General features: G+C 42.2%; 1 long non-coding RNA gene across 1 annotated transcript; it reads left to right on the top strand.

The window, feature by feature from the left end:
* Positions 1-4,962: 4,962 nt before the first annotated feature.
* LOC137613762 (uncharacterized) lies at positions 4,963-13,266 on the top strand. Its single transcript, XR_011038983.1, has 3 exons — positions 4,963-5,045; positions 11,651-11,743; positions 11,845-13,266. It is a non-coding gene; the product is annotated as an uncharacterized lncRNA (long non-coding RNA).
* The last annotated feature ends 205 nt before the right edge of the window (positions 13,267-13,471 follow it).

The raw sequence follows: 13,471 nt of genomic DNA, 5'->3' as shown, positions 1-13,471 counted from the left end.
TTCGTAGGATGTAACAAAATGAGAGGCCAATTTCACGCCAGCTGTCTCTTGATATATTCCGGTCATCCATGCACATGTGTGAATTATGCTTTTTTTTTTGCCCATTAGAATATGAGAATGGCTGATTATGATGGTAGCATGCATGAGCACAACCCTTCTGGGGCAGGGAGAGAAGAAAAAGGACATAGAGATGAAAGGGGGCTGGAGTTAATAGCTGTGGGTCTGGCATTGCTTATCACACAGTCCAAACACCCTGGGGTCTGAGACGATTCAGCATCAGTAAACAGTGTACATAGGTAGATCCATCATTATCAGGTCAGCCCAAAATTCGTGAATGATTTGCAACTGGGGCATAACTGTTCTTATGTAGATTTAAGTATTAGATATACTGTAAATGTTAGTGTGATTTAAAACTGCAGATGTCTTTGTTTCAAAAATATACCAGCTGTGCTATTAGCCCACCCCCCTTTAATTCATTCATTCATTCATCGTCGCTTCCTACATGTAAACATGTAGACACAGACAAGCACTCACACACACACTCACAGCTACAGGAAACTTTGGAGGGTCAATTCACCTGAACTGCATGTTTTTGGAGGTGGGAGGAAACTGGGGAGCCTGGAGAGAACCCACGCAGACACGGGGAGAGCATGCACGTACATACATGCATACATACATATGTACGTACCTAAAGAGATAAGGGCAGCATTGGCATAATGGGTTGTGCTGTTGCCTCACATCAAGAAGGTCTTTGGTTAAATTCCACTTTTCTGTGCAGAGTTTACAAGTTCTCCCTGTGTCTGTGTGGATTCTCTCAGGGTTTTTCCTACGTCCAAACTCCAAAACCATGTAACTTAATAAATTTGTCATTATTAATTGACCGTGAATGTGACTGTGAGTGTGAATGGGTGTCTGTCTTTTTTGTGGCTCCGCAATAAACTGGCAACTTACCCTGAGTGTACTCACCTACTGTCAGCTTGGATGAGCTCCATCATAAAACCAGTGACACTGAAGAAGACACTGATTGTCTCACCTTCAAGAAAATGAATAAATAAATATATGGCCTCATGTACTGCCATCTAAACGGTCAAAATCTAATTTTTTTTCACCAGTCAGTATGTCTTGGTGAGCAAAGTTAGCTCCGCCCATTCATTTTTGGCAACTTTTAACTAAAACGCAGCTTAGATTGCTTAAATAGCTGTGATCAGATGAATCTTCTCATTTTCAATTGATTAATAGGTGCATCCATTACAATGAGTCATAAAGGAAACAGCAGAGTACACCAAAAAGTAAGGGTGAATTAAGTTACACAGCGCAGCAACAACACAGGTCAACACTTGGAAGCGATTCGATAACATATAGAGAAAACAGAATGTTAATGTTGCGGTGAACAAAACACACTGTATTTTTCATCAGTGTCAGATCAGGGGACTGACAGGGTGCTGGAAACTGGCTGCAGCACTTGGCTCCATCGCTTTCTAATAATGACCAGATGAATGAATTCATGTATGCTGATCTGCTGCTGTTTCTGCTCACAGTATGTCGCTTGGCCAGATGCTGTTTGCTCGAGTTCAGATTTTCCTTGATCGCCCCTGAATTCTACTGTTTCACTCCTGATGAATATTGTGGATCAAGTGTGTTTAGAAGCATTTCACGTATTGATTTAAACTTCGTTGTCTATTGATAATATGTAGTTATTCTAATCACACCGGGCTGGTGCAATCTCATTATTCCATCTTGATAAAGAATGAATGCTCCAATTTCTGCATGGAGAAATCTAACAAAATACTTTTTATTCAATCAGATATGAATATAATATTTTTAAGTGATATCTGAATAAACCCAAAGATGCAATTGGACCCAGTTTTCATAATGACAAATGGAAAAAAGGATGCTGACTTTATTTCATTTGCCACTGGGATGGTGCCTCTTTAAGTATGTAAACCACAAATTGCTCTCAACAATTCCTATACCTCTGGAGTTGACCACTTTAAAATTGGCCTGTTCAGAGATTATAAATATGGCTATTTGATGGCTCTGTTATTACGCCTGAGAGGGGGAGGAGAGGGAGAGCTTGTGGCTGTAAGTCCGGATGGTGTCTTTTGATGTGGGCGAGAGCTTTGAGCTTCTACACCACACGTTTCTGCGCTCCGCAACAGGAAAATCACAAGGAGATCTCTTCCAAATGAAAATTCGCACGTGCTCCGCATGCAGCCGATAGAACGACGCAATAAAGAAAATAAACAGCTCACCCCCTCAACACAAAACATCCTCAGTCTACGACAATGCTGCGTCCGGTTGCTACAAACAGTAGCTCCTTAAGCAATGTGTTTTCATGTTGGTGCTATGAAAAGATGCAAATCTTGAATGTATATTTTAATTAAACAGAGACAAATATATATTTGGATTTCATTAAATGCCACTAAGGTGGTGCATCTTTTCCCCATGATTCATCCCATAGATGAATCACTATTCTTTAGTTATAAAGGTCATAAGTATCTTTTTTAGCATCTGTTTTATTCATGTGTAGCATACATGTGCATGTGTGGGCATGGAAGTTATATTAGGCCACAACAGTAAAGGTCGGCAGGAGCCTTGTATGCATCATAAGTCTTTATTGTCCCTGCTGAGCAGCATTTCCAGTAAACAAAGCCATTACGGAGGCTGAACTCCCCGTTCGTGTTTGTGTTCTATGAGGTCAAGAACAGAGTCAAACAGTGAATGGCAAAAAAGCAAATCCAACAGCAGGGATTCTTAACGATCTCATTTTAACAGGAGGTTGTTTTCTCTCCGTTCCTTTTTGCATCTGTCCATCCTGCGAGTACACACACATTTCTGCCTTCCCTTCCCCTTGCTGTGGGTAGCTATTGCTAGGCTGACTCAGCCCTCTGCACTATTCTTGGGTCCTGACAGTGGATGACAGTGTTGATGCAGCCTGTCTGATGGCCACACGCCATAAACCAGCCTTTGTTCCTCCTGCCACTTCTGCTGAGCCGTTCATCTCTCCTCCCAAAACTGCTGCTTGACTGACTGACCAATTGATGGAGTGTAAGCAAACCACTTTAGGTCAACAAAAGGAGTTTATCTTTCAGTAAGTGAGCGGACCACTGTAGTGAAATGTGATACTGCAACTACTGCGATGGCCCAACATTAAAATAAATATGACCGCAACTATCACAATATATTTCCAGTGTCTTTAGGGTCAAGATTATGTGTGAAGCTTTAACAAAAGCCTGGGGGGCAAGGAAAACCATTAATTACTTTTACTAGCCTGGATGCTCGGGTAAAAAAGTGCTTTGACGCAACATTTCCAGAGGCAACAAGAGACTTTTTGCCTAATAGAGAGGCAAAGTTGAGGGTTTGATTGTTTTGTAATGAGGTTTATTATCAGACAGACAGGCATTTGACAGCTCTCATAACCGCAGTCTTAACAGTTGAATGCACAGCCTTCTTGCTGCGCCTCTCACTTTCTCTGTCTCTTTCTCACAGGGGCCATTTTGCCCCATTCCTTCTATCCAGTCAAATAAATACTGTATTAAAGAGGGCGAGAGGAAGCGTTTGCAAACTCCCCATCTGCCCCGTCCTCCATTAAGATGTGAGATAAATTCAAAGCTCCTCTGATATGAGCGAACGGCGCAGGGCTCAAACTCAAACCATCTGTCTGCATGGAATCACGCAACGAAAGGGAGAGAGGGAAGGGCAAACGCTAGAACTATCATCATGGGAGGCACACATTGCTTATTATGAGTGTTGAGAGATGAAAAAAAAAAAAAAAAAAGGTTATGCCATGCCCGAGAACAGCGTAACCGTCATCATATTATCACATCTTTGAGAAAATTCACATTGATCCCACTCTCAAAGGAACCATTAAGCACCGTCGTCCCAGCGGGGTGCAGACACGAAGGTAGATCTGGGGTCGTAGCAAATGATTAATGGGATGCCTGAAGACAAAGAGTCAACCGGATAGGGTAGAGAGAGGAAGAGCGGTGCAAAGATGCTGACAAACACTGTTGATCTGACATCACAGGGATCAGTAGGTGTGTATCTGCTCTCACTCTATGACCCAAATGTCTGGATGAGAGGATAGAGAGCACACACAGATCTGGCTACCATCACTCATCAGTCATCTCTGCAAGCAGACTCCTCTTTTCGATGGCTGACATGGCTGCAACTGGCTTCATATGGAAAAAGCAAAGTAGAGGGAGGAATTTGAAATCTTACACTTCATCGAAAGTATAACCAATTTTAACAGATTGCGTGGAATGTTTTAAAAGGAATGCAATACCTAAAATAAGAGCCACAGACTACTTTTATCAGTTATATAAGGCTTAACAGATGTCAGCCACTAACCTAATGATGAATATCGAGTGCAGACTTTGTCAAAAGCTTTTATATTGAAGGTGTTGTGATTTTGGCAAATCTCGAGATCAGTTTACCTGCTGAAATTGAAGGAGTGACTGGTCATAATAAATTATGTCACATAAATCAATATCCTGAAAAGAATGAAAAAAAGACGCGTGGAAGAAAATCTCCATTCATGATGGGAAGAATGAACACATTGTTTGAGCGGCACTGTACTTCAACTGTACGGCATTTCCACCTTTAAGAGACAAATCACCCCGGGCCTTCATGAGTGGAGCATAGTGGGAGGCCGAGATGAATACAGTACGTTTCCCCTCTCTGTTTCCCTCTCAGCTAAAACATAGCAATTAAAAAGTCCCCATAGAAACAGCGATTGAAGGAGCCGGCAGCTCAGTGAGAGACACAGACCACGGCTCTAATTGAAACAGGGCCTAAAGTCTAACGGCAATACCCACATTTATTTATTTTCACCGTTTAACATGTCTGAGATCTTTGTCTTGGAAAGCTAATTGCTCCTTCCGACAGGAAGACGGTGAGTCAATGGGTAGTTTATGTACAAAGAGATTTAGATCTGATCCCTTCCTTGTTTTCAGTCTCATGGAATCGGCGGAAAATATGGAAAGCATGAGAGTCTTCTCTCAGCGTTGGAACAATACAGGATAATCCCCGATTGTTTTACTAAGGTCGGTAAATATTTGAACATTTTTTGGGGGGTGTAAACTTTTGGTTATTGCTCTAGCAGCAGAGGGTATAGTTTCGTTGTTGCTTGTGACTCTCCAGTCCATTACATCATGAGATCATTTGTTTGAAAGTTTGATTAGGGGTCTCAGAAAATCCACAAAAATGCACAAAATCGTCCGTCCTCTCTGGCCTGGCATGTAGCAAATAAAGGCAGGAAAAAAGAAAGTGATGGGTGAAAGGAATGTAATCATGGTGTGTTCGTGGATGTAAGTGCGCTGAAAGATCTTTTTTAAATCCCATCCGATGAGTCTCCCAGACCACTCCAGTAAAGTAGAAAATGGGAAATGTTATACTTTCTCTCTCATCGACCACACACTCACTTGACTAGCTAAGTAACGGAGGAGCAGAGGCCACTTTTGGAGTAACCAGATCTTTTGATTTCTTTGCCCTAACCCCTTATTTTTTCCTTACCGTCTGCATTGCAGGGAATGCTTTTTTAAAATGTCTGCACACGATTTTACATGCATGTGATTTTTTTCTCCTTACTAAATTAGATGAATGTCAGGTGAGCAGAGAGGAAGGAACTAAAGACATGGTCACTGGCTCTCCTCTGAGCACATCTGTCCGCCAGCTGTGCACATGTTTACACCTGACCCCAGTCAAGTCACCGTCTGGGTTGCTCCCTCTCCTTCACCTCCAACCACCCTACCCCTCACCCATAGGTTTTCCTCTCTACTGTCGAGGAAACCCTTCAGCCCTGACTCAAAGGAGCTACTGCATGCAGCAAAGTTCTGTGTCTCACCTCAATCACGCATATGCAACCAAGTAAGGGTCGTGCCAAGCTACCGCAAACTGAAGATTGGTTAGATTCAAAGGTGATTAAAGTAATCAAAGCAAACTGAGGTTATTGAAAGAGGGGATCATATAAAATTTGGGGCTGAGAGCTAAGCCAGCGAGGGCTGGAAAAACTGTGATGGGATGGGACGGATTTCAGAGAAAGAGAAAAGGCTGATTCATGGTGGTCATATGTGTCAGGGCTCACATAGAACTGATACTACAATTACTGCTTTTTCCCCAATAAACACCAGCATTGCATCATATGCTTCTGCTTTAGCAAAATACTGTATATACCATCACATTCACCGAGACGTTTTTGTCCCGGTTTTAGCCGGTTGAAGCTGTGTGGAGAAGGCAAGTGTTTACACTCACACGGACATGGGGAAGTCTCAGTTTGACTGATTACTAAACAATGCTAATCGCCATGATAAAAAGCATTAAAATCAATGTTTGATAAACACGAGGCATCGAGTCATCAGGAGATAGCCTTTGATAGAGGAGATTTTCCCCTCATCTTCGTCTTTGTATGCCGTAGGTGGCCGACTGCTGGTGGAGCGCTCTGAGACTTTAGTTTAGAGAAGAACTTGGGGTTTGAGCTGTCATTTTGTGGAAACAAACAAATCGAAATCAGAGTCACTGTATGGAACGGGTCAAAGACCCGTTCCATACAGTCTATTATAAGGATTTGTATTGTCTACTTCATGTTCCCGTGTTTACATGTTTTTGTGACGTTGTTGCAGCGTTCGTCTTACAATTTATTTTATTATTTAAATAGATAGCTTAATATTGATTAATTATGTAAATATAAGGGTTTCCTAAACATTCGTAATTTTAAACTTATTTTTACTTGTTATCCACAATTTCCAGCAATAATACATTTTTAAAAAATGCATTCCATCTGATGATATGAAGTTGAAGCAGTCGTTGGTGATAACGCTCCAGTTGCAAATCATTAAAGGATTGTAGAAGATGATAGAAATATGGGCTTCAATTATTATGGCTTAATTTGTAGAACATCACATCCGCACTGATCTGATTTTCTTTTCCGATGGAGCAGTTCAATGTTAAATCAAATGCATGTCATGATTTATTTTCCAAATCTGTTTCCACTGCTCTTTTTTTCACTTTGCTTGTATTGATTAACAAGCGTTTCCACATTTCAAGCGAGTAACAAAACTTTTTAATGCATTAGTTGAAAATGTACATTGAATAAGTGAATGAACACTCTTCTATTAATAATGACTCACTGTTTGCTCTTGTTAAGGCCTTATCAGAGCTGTGTTAAATTCAAGACATGAAGCAAAAGATGATGTGTAATTTTGTGGCAGTTGTTTGCTAGCACAGACTGGGACCATATTCATCAGTTGTTAATTTAAAAGAAATATTTTTATTTTATTTTTATAAGTTTTAATGAGGTTGTAGCTTCTCAGTGACAAAACCAAATTCCCTGTGCCCTCCTCACACTGCATTTCTTTTCTTTCTTTTTTTAGCATAAATTCATTGTAAACAAATCAAACATTTACAAGTCTAGTCACACACACACACACACACACACACACACACACACACACACACACACACACACACACACACACACACACACACACACACACACACACACACACACACAAAGCAAAATGGTATGAATTAACTGGGCACCAGATTAATATGCTTCCTACTTTCCATAAGTGTTTCTGTCCTCCTTGTAGAACTAAACGCTATGACAAAATCCTCCTCTCCAACATTGCTGCAGTTGATTTATAAAGGAGTCATGTAATTATTTGTTCAAATCATTCCCATGCAGAGACCTAACAGCCTTAGTCAGAGGTTGGGGGGTGTTCGAGGGCCAATGGGGGCCACATGGATGAGCACGGCCTGGTGAGCCAGACAGTTACGGATCGCTTGCTTTTAATTAGCGGCTTCACATGCAGTCCATGTGGAGCTGCGCGCCCACCACAAACGCATGGAAGATGTGACAGTTCCCCCTTTGGGAGACACAGCCCCGGGAAAGGCTCCGGCATTACTGCATCGTCTCGACTCAACACAATGCCCAATGTGCACGCCAGACCCACGGCAATTAGCTTCTAAGGTTCCCCCTCGTTCTTTGCCTTCTCTCTTTCTTTTTAATGTCGGAGCTTGGAAAGGCTCAATATAATCAAGTCAAGAAAAGTTTATTCTGTTTAGAATTCCATCTGGTTCCAGGGGGGCTAATTTTAGCGGCGCGCGGAGTGGTATGCAGTGAGGCTGCATGTACCATCCTACTTAGAGCGGTGGGGGGGAGAGCTCAGCGCAGACACCAAGGCTCCTCGGCAATAGACTGGCCGACTGGTGTTTCTAAACACTGCTGAAGCCGTTCTCCCATCACTCAGCACACCCTGTGTTCCAACAAAATGTGTCCCTCTGGCAGTAACCACAGGATCCAAAACTCACTCACCCCCTACACCCCAATCCCCCTCACCCCCAATTCTTTCCTCACCCTTTCTTTATGCTGCATATCAGTAACTTTTACCATGTTTCAGCAGTTGAGTATCACCTCGACTGAAGGCCCTGCAGAGAGAACAAACTGTGTTCCAAGCTGTGATACTTTGTGGTGATAGTGCTGATTGGATGTGGCACTTAAAATTACCTCGGTCTGACTGCGCAGTCATTACATACGCCTGCATCATTTACAAGCAATGCAGAACGGCAAAATCCAATTCACAGGGAAAGTATCGTCTTTGTTTCTCCGTATGATGATTGCAGGATTGTGACAAAACATAAATCTCTAATTTCAAGGTTAAAAAACGATGCCTCTGGCCTCTCAGACTACAAGACATGCACATATGGATTTTCTATCGTACAATATGTCAAGCATAGAGTTCATCCATTACACACGATACCTGCTCATGAGTGCACGTTTTTATAAAAGCAAGTATTTAGATTCTGTTTTAGCACCAAGCTTATTTATTGCCACTTGTAAATGTAAAGCTGCTGAGGTATCACACCTCACAGCTTTCATAATGTCAGGATGTTTTAGGAAAATTAGGGCTTTGTGCCTCATCCTTTCGTGTTGTGTTTGACTGCACTGAGACGGGGAATAGAGGCAGACTTGTCTGACTTGCAATTCACTAGGAGGTAAGCCTTTTCACGCCTAGCTGAAGAAACTTGAGAAAGCTTATATACGAGCTCTGTGGGACCTGCAGGGTCCAGTAGTGATTCAAACCGGTGAAGAATAACACACCCTCACCTACTAAGTACTGTTTGGGCTAATATTTTCTCTTTGGGAAAAAAAAACTTTTGGTCAGAGCTCTGATTTGTTCTCGTCTCTGGACTGTCATTCATCTTTTCACAAATTATGTCAGAATTTAACCCTTTGAGAAAAGTCTGTTGATCCCAACTGACCATAAGTATATTGTTTATCATTCTGCTAATTGGAGTTTAGCGTATTGGTGAATCGTGGACAAAGGCTGCTACATAATCAGTACGTTAACACATTTGTTCCAGCCTTCTGACAGCACTTTTTAACCGCAGTGTTATTTGTGTCTTACTAATCAGAGAGGTCTGTATTCCAATTAAATATACGATGGGGGCATATACAGTAAATATCCATAATGTTTTCAGGCCACATTTTTTTAGCAGCAGCAGGAGATTCAAGCTTCCTGGAATAAATACAATTTTATTTGTGTAAACACTGTAAAAGGCTTTTTACAGAGTGGGGATAGAATAACGTGGAGAAATAATGATGACAGATTAAAACATGGTAAATTTACCAAAGTGTGCAGTTAAAAAACATTTATCCTGAATGTCTCCCTGTTCCTAACTTTTTTTTTCTTTAAATAACCCCAAGGCAAAGTATGGATCAGTCATCAGAAAATGTTGTTATTAATCTCTGTCTGTAGCCTTAACAAACGAAGGCTGCAATCATATGGAAACAATCTGGCCCCTGGCCTTGAAGAGACAGAAAGCAGAGCCAAATGAAGAACATCCTTTCTCTTAAGACCTGTAATTTGTTTTTATTACCTATTAGGTAAAACACCTCATTTATCAATGTCAAACTCCTCACAAAATGATAGCTGTCCACATGTAAATCAGCTAATGCGATGTATGGTTCAGAATTAAGTGGGTTCTTTCTTATGAAATGCTCCACTCTATGGGCTCAGTGACCCAGCGAAGCCACCCACGACCAGACGTTTTTCTTTCACAGGGCTGAACTGGAAAACTGAGCAGAGAACACTTAAAAACAAAACTGATTAAGCACAGACCAAACTGTGTTTCTCCACCCCACACACTGCAAGCCAGGGACATGAGTGTGTATGTGCATGTGTGTGTGTGCGCGCGCGCGCGTGTGTGTGTGTGTGTGTGTGTGTGTGTGTGTGTGTGTGTGCAAGTCCAGGATCGATGCAAAATAATAAATAAATGAAAAATCTGATGTCAGTATTTGATGTAATTAAACATTCGTTTATGTCTTAAAATCTAATTCCAAGATCCTCCGTTGTTTTTCATACAGACTTCTATGATTGCTGAGACACACTGAAATAAATCCATTGCCTTATAACTACACATAGATTTTGCTGCACACACTTATTGCTGAGCTACACATCACACATAATCAAAGCATTTGATTCAAAGTATATTCAGCGAGTCTAAATGTTTCTCTTTAGGTTAAAACATGCCAATCAAACTGAAGGATTTTTTTGTCATTTCATTTCTGAGTCCTTAGAGTCTGAGGTGAAATCTCTCTGTCCACAGATAATTTTAAAGTTACTTATTCGAGACATTGCCCACTGTGCCATCATAAGAAACTCGGACCACTGCTTTCAGCCAGGCAAGAATATGATGAATAACAGGTCTGGTTCAAGTGTTGCCAAGTACCACAACTCAAAGTACATGATACGGAACCATCCAATACTACTGTAGTGCATATCTGTCAGTCTGGCAGGGCTCTCCAAAACAGGGACCACACACTATTTATTAGAGCCAGTAAAATGTCCCAAAGATGTAGCTTGAGTGTGCTTTCTGCCTAGCTACCACGAACAATAGTAGGATTGTGCTGCTTCTCTCTATTTCTTTTTGTAGGCCTATTATTTTTTCTACCATTTGTTATTCTCACTTAAACTAAAGGCTGGCTCCACCAGCGGGCCACAGCGTCTCAGAACTGGGCCTGCACAGGCCAGGAAAAACCCAGCGGAGCCAGACGAATAAAAAGCCAAAGCGCCGACGCCGAGCGGCTCCCAATCTGGTTCCTGTCAGGGGGACATCAAGGGAACACCCGCAATGCAATCTCCAAAATGTCTCCCCTTCCTTTTTCCTCCTCCCTTCATCCTTCCCCACCCTTCAAGCGATACGTCTTACAGATGACTGAACCATCGCCAAATGTTCCCAAAATGCTTCTTTTTTTTCCTCCATCTCTCTATTTCCCCCTCTCGAGTCTCTGCGTTTGGAGCCAGCCCACATGGATTGGGATCAATTTAGGATGAAATGATAATTACCCTGTCAGTTTCAATCCTGAAGTAATGAAGTGAGAAACGGGAAATGCTATAACCGTAAATGGAATCTCAAGCACTTTTGATTAGAAACTAAATTGAATGAGACTCGAAAAACTTGGTCAAATTGTCAATCCTGGGCCATCCCCACTGAGAGGCTATCATGCCTTATACCAGAATACTGGATAAACCATATTGCTGCAGATAATTAGCCTAATTCCACATTCAAGTCTGAAACTATATCCCCCACTGCTGCTTAGTTTGGAACTTCATTCATGAGAAATGATTTCTGTCACATCTATCCACAGGGAAACTCAAGAATCTTTTCTCTCTTCCAAACCCTTCAACAGAAGCCACATACCTCACTTTATTTGATCACCACAACCAGCACCTGAACCAAAGTGAGTTTGTCATTTTCTAGCATATTTGGCGTTAGTAGATCACTGATAGCACGCGGCTAACGGTAGCCAGCTCTAACTCTGTCATGTTGGCTGGTTCACAGCTGATGTATGGAGCTGATTCCTGGCGGGCCGCTCTGCACTGCCTGGATTTGTTTAACCCGGCAGATCAACCTTCAGACGAGAGCATGTGTGCAGGTAATGGGTGCCAGATGAGGTGAGGCCTGCTCTTTGAGGTCTTGTGGATGCTACCTAGGAGGAATGACCCAAAACACACAAAAAAAAGCATGCAAAAGCATGCACTACCCTCGATGTAGCTGTTGGAATGGCAAATGCGTCATCGGCAACACCAGAATTTAAAATTATTGCTTTCTGCATTCTGAAAATGTCTATTTAAGTGTAAGAGAGTTTGCCGCTTTGATGTAAGTGCGGCTTCACCCTGATCTTGTACAAACACACACCAGATAGTATCTGGACCGAACTGCAGTGAGCAGAATGGATACAGGCTAAAGGCGACGTTGCCAGACACCGTCTGGACGTCGGTTTGGAGGAGCGACTGCCTGACCAACCACAGTCTAGAGGGATGAACAGCCCCCTGTAAACGAGGATACACTAGAACTAATAGGTCTTTCCAGCTTTGCATATTCATTCACAAAAGCAAACAAAATAAAAGTCAGAGATTAAACAAGGCAGGGGCATCTTTGGCATGAGCCGTGGCCACCCAGGAGGCCACAAGGCTCTGCATGACGAACTTACCTGACAACCACTCAAACAAAAATAAACAGAGACAGCATCCTTGCAAAAATGTGATTTTTTTTTATTGTGCAAATGTTGCGGAGGTTACATTGTGAACCAACGCACCTTCGGCGTGGACCACTGAGAGAAAACTGGAGCTGTAGATGTTGGCAATTTTAGACTCTTCAATTTTAGTATCTCATTTCATCTCTTTCACACAGTTTTACTGTGTGGTTTGAAGTTAAAGTAAGACTTTCCCCCCTAAACGTCATCATGCTCTAAACTGGTCAGCATGACTGTAAATTAATTCACTCCCTTTGCTCTACAGACCTTGAACCAGAGCAGTAAATTTCCAAGAGTGAGTTCGGAAAGGATGAACGATTTATCTTACAGAAGGTTGTTAGTATGTGTGCTCCCTCTGATGGGGTCAAATAAATTCAAATAGCAGCTATGCAAACCGTCTTTTTTCTTTAAATGTAGTGATTAAATATCCTGGAGACAGAGAGAAAGATATAGCGAGATGGACAGCAAAACACAAAGAGAAATCTGTACCACCATGTCTCCCGAGGCTGCTTTTATGAGCTGGAGTCTTGTAATTAAATTAAAAACAAAAGTGTGTGGGGTAGTTGATATTTCACTCGACTTCCTGTATGAGCAGCCATCGCACAGGGATCTGCCGGGGAGCTCCCCGCATCTCCTCCAGTCTAATTTATAACAGCAAGCCCACCAAGCAGCAGCAACAGGAGAACAAACTAGACCCAGGAGTTTGATAAAGCAGCTTGGTGATGAAAAGGCCTCCGCTACCAGCAGCCGCCCCCACCCACCCCACCCCCTGCCTGCACAAGCCAGAGAGCAGAAGGGGAGTCAAGCCAAACTCTGCACCTGGACTCTGCCAAGTCAGCCAAGTCTCTTTCCTGTTCCGGTTCCTGCTTCCTGTTATGATGTGTGTGTGTGTGTGTGTGTGTGTGTGTGTGTGTGTGTGTGTGTGTGTGTGTG

Source organism: Antennarius striatus, chromosome 19 (assembly GCF_040054535.1).
Source record: "Antennarius striatus isolate MH-2024 chromosome 19, ASM4005453v1, whole genome shotgun sequence".
NCBI classification, from domain to species: Eukaryota; Metazoa; Chordata; class Actinopteri; order Lophiiformes; family Antennariidae; genus Antennarius; species Antennarius striatus.
The sequence above is the reverse complement of the archived record's forward strand: the minus strand, read 5'-3'. Positions and strand labels throughout refer to the sequence as shown.